Below are 4,089 nucleotides of genomic sequence, written 5' to 3' on the forward strand. Positions count from 1 at the left end.
TTGCAAAGATAACCAATCATACATAAAAGAATTCAGAGAAGATTCAAATATTATTCATAGATAGACTTGATCATAAACCCACAATTTATCACTCTCAACAAACACACCGCAAAAAGATGATTACATCGAATAGATCTCCACAAGAGAGGGGGAGAACATTGTATTGAGATCCAAAAAGAGAGAAGAAGCCATCTAGCTACTAACAATGGACCCATAGGTCTGAAGTAAACTACTCACACTTCATCGGAGGGGCTTGGATGATGATGTAGAAGCCCTCTGTGATTGATGCCCCCTTCGGCGGAGCTCCGGAATAGGCCCCAAGATGGGATCTCGTGGATACAAAAAGTTGCGGCGGTGGAATTAAGTTTTTGGCTCGGTCCCCTACCGTTTGGGGGTATGTAGGTATATATAGGAGGAAGAAGTACGTCGGTGGAGCTTCGAGGGGCCCACGAGGTAGGGGGGCGCGCCCTCCACCCTCGTGACCGCCTCGTGGCTTTCTTGACGGAGGGTCCAAGTCTCCTAGATCTTATATTATGAGAAAATCACGTTTCCGAAGGTTTCATTCCGTTTGGACTCCGTTTGATATTCTGTTTCTCCGAAACACTAAAATAGGCAAAAAAACAGCAACTCTGGGCTGGGCCTCCGGTTAAAAGGTTAGTCCCAAAATAATATAAAAGTGGAAAATAAAGCCCAATATAGTCCAAAACAGTAGATAATATAGCATGGAGCAATCAAAAATTATAGATACGTTGGAGACGTATCAAGCACCCCCAAGCTTAATTCCTGCTCGTCCTCGAGTAGGTAAATGATAAAAACAGAATTTTTGATGCGGCATGCTACTTGGCATAATTTTAATGTAATTCTTCTTAATTGTGGTATGAATATTCAGACCCGAAAGATTCAAGAAAAAAGTTCATATTGACATAAAAATGATAATACTTCAAGCATACTAACTAAGCAATTATGTCTTCTCAAAATAACATGGCCAAAGAAAGTTCATTCCTACAAAATCATATAGTTTAGTCATGTTTCATTTTCATCACACAAGAATGCTCTCATCATGCACAACCCCGATGACAAGCCAAGCAATTGTTCCATACTTTAGTAATCTCGAACCTATACACTTTCACGCAATATATGAGCGCGAGCCATGGACATAGCACTATGGGTGGAATAGAATATAATGAGGGGGGTTATGTGGAGAAGACAAAAAAGGAGAGAGTCTCACATCAACGAGGCTAATCAATGGGCTATGGAGATGCTCACCGATTGATGTTAATGCAAGGAGTAGGGATTGCCATGCAACGGATGCACTAGAGCTATAAATGTATGGAAGCTCAACAAAAGAAACTAGTGGGTGTGCATCCAACTTCCTTGCTCACGAAGACCTAGGGCACTTGAGGAGGCCCATTGTTGGAATATACAAGCCAAGTTCTATAATGAAAAATTCCCACTAGTATATGAAAGTGATAACATGAGAGACTCTCTACTATGAAGATCATGGTGCTACTTTGAAGCACAAGTGTGGTAAAAGGATAGTAACATTGTCCCTTCTCTCTTTTTCTCTCATTTTTGGGCCTTTTTTATGGCCTTTCTACTTTTTTGGGCCTTCTCTTTTTTATGGCCTTTCTCTTTTTTTATTTTATTCCTCACCTGGGACAATGCTCTAATAATGATGATCATCACACTTCTACTTATTTACAACTCAATAATTACAACTCGATACTAGAACAAAGATGACTCTATATGAATGCCTCCGGCGGTGTACCGGGATATGCAATGAACCAAGAGTGACATGTATGAAAGAATTATGAATGGTGGCTTTGCCACAAATAGTATGTCCACTACATGATCATGCTAAGCAATATGACAATGATGAATGTGTCGTGATGAACAGAATGATGGAAAGTTGCATGGCAATATATCTCGGAATGGCTATGGAAATGCCATAATAGGTAGGTATGGTGGCTGTTTTGAGGAAGATATAAGGAGGTTTATGTGTGAAAGAGCGTATCATATCACGGGGTTTGGATGCACCGGCGAAGTTTGCGCCAACTCTCAATGTGAGAAAGGGCAATCTACGGTACCGAAGAGGCTAGCAAGGATGGAAGGGTGAGAGTGCGTATAATCCATGGACTTAACATTAGTCATAAAGAACTCACATACTTATTGCAAAGGTCTACAAGTCATCAAAAACCTCGGTACTACGCGCATGCTCCTAGGGGGATAGATTGGTAGGAAAAGACCATCGCTCGTCCCCGACCGCCACTCATAAGGAAGACAATCAAATAACACCTCATGTTTCAAATTTGTTGCATAACGTTTACTATACGTTCATGCTACAGGACTTGCAAACTTCAACACAAGTATTTATCAATTTCACAACTACTCAACTAGCATGACTTTGATATTATTACCTCCATATCTCAAAACAATCATCAAGCATCAAACTTTTCTTAGTATTCAACACACTCATAAGAAAGTTTTATTATTAATCTTGCATACCAAGCATATTAGGATTTTAAGCAAATTACAATGCTATTAAGACTCTCAAAATAATCTAAGTGAGGCATGAGAGATCAATAGTTTCTATAAAACAAATCCATCACCGTGCTCTAAAAGATATAAGTGAAGCACTAGAGCAAAACTATAAAGCTCAAAAGATATAAGTGAAGCACATAGAGTATTCTATCAAATTTCAAATCATGTATGGCTCTCTCAAAAGGTGTGTACAGTAAGGATGATTGTGGTAGACTAACAAGAAAAGACTCGAATCATAAAAGACGCTCCAAGCAAAACACATATCATGTGGTGAATAAAAATATAGCTCCAAGTAAAGTTACCGATAGAAGTAGACGAAAGAGGGGATGCCTTCCGGGGCATCCCCAAGCTTTGGCTTTTAGGTGTCCTTAGATTATCTTGGAGGTGACATGGGCATCCCCAAGCTTAGGCTCTTGCCACTCCTTGTTCCATAATCCATCAAATCTATACCCAAAACTTGAAAACTTTACAACACAAAACTTAAAGTGGAAAATCTCGTGAGCTCCGTTAGCGAAAGAAAACAAAAGACCACTTCAAGGTAATGTAATGAACTCATTATTTATTTATATTGGTATTAGACCTACTGTATTCCAAATTCTCTATGGATTATAAACAACTTTACTAGCCATAGATTCATCAAAATAAGCAAACAACATACGAAAAACAGAATCTGTCAAAAACAGAACAGTCTGTAGTAATCTGTAGCTAGCGCAAGATCTGGAACTCCAAAAATTCTAAAATAAATTTCTGGACGTGAGGAATTTATCAATTAATCATCTTCAAAAACAATTAACTAAATATCACTTTACAAATAAAAATTACAGCAGTTCTCATGAGCGCTAAAGTTTCTGTTTTTTACAGCAAGTTCAACAAGACTTTCCCCAAGTCTTCCCAACGGTTCTACTTCGCACAAACACTAATTAAACACAAAAAACACAACCAAAACAGAGTCTAAATAATTTATTTGTTACTAAACAGGAGCAAAAAGTAAGGAATAAAAATAAAATTGGGTTGCCTCCCAACAAGCGCTATCGTTTAACGTCCCTAGCTAGGCATAACAAGCAAGAATAGATCTAGGTATTGCCATCTTGGTAGGAAATTCTTCAATGGGGCATCTATCTCCCTTAGGAATTTATTTCTTTCTAGTGATTATCAAACTATTAGGCACAAGATCAAAAAATTCATTTGTAGTAATTGGTTCCTTAATGAGAGCAAAAAGATTGGGGAATACTTATAGATTTAAGATCCGCAGTTTACTTACTAGATGATTCACCCTTATTTTTAGGAACATACATAAGCTTGGCAATTTTAGTAGGAGGACTTGGAGTATTCTTTACGGAAGAAAAAGCGGTTCCCAAGTTCGTAATGATACCCTCAAGTTTATCGATTCTAGTAGAATCTAAGTTTATTTTCTCATTAACTATGGGTTCCTTTTCCTTAATATTTTTCAAAGTCATTCCTACCTTAGATCCATAGTGGGTAATTTGATTGTGGATCTTTTTATCTAGATTTTCAATTAATTCAATAGTAGCAACTTTATTTTCAATA

The sequence above is a fragment of the Triticum aestivum genome, chromosome 4A (assembly GCF_018294505.1).
Source record: "Triticum aestivum cultivar Chinese Spring chromosome 4A, IWGSC CS RefSeq v2.1, whole genome shotgun sequence".
NCBI classification, from domain to species: Eukaryota; Viridiplantae; Streptophyta; class Magnoliopsida; order Poales; family Poaceae; genus Triticum; species Triticum aestivum.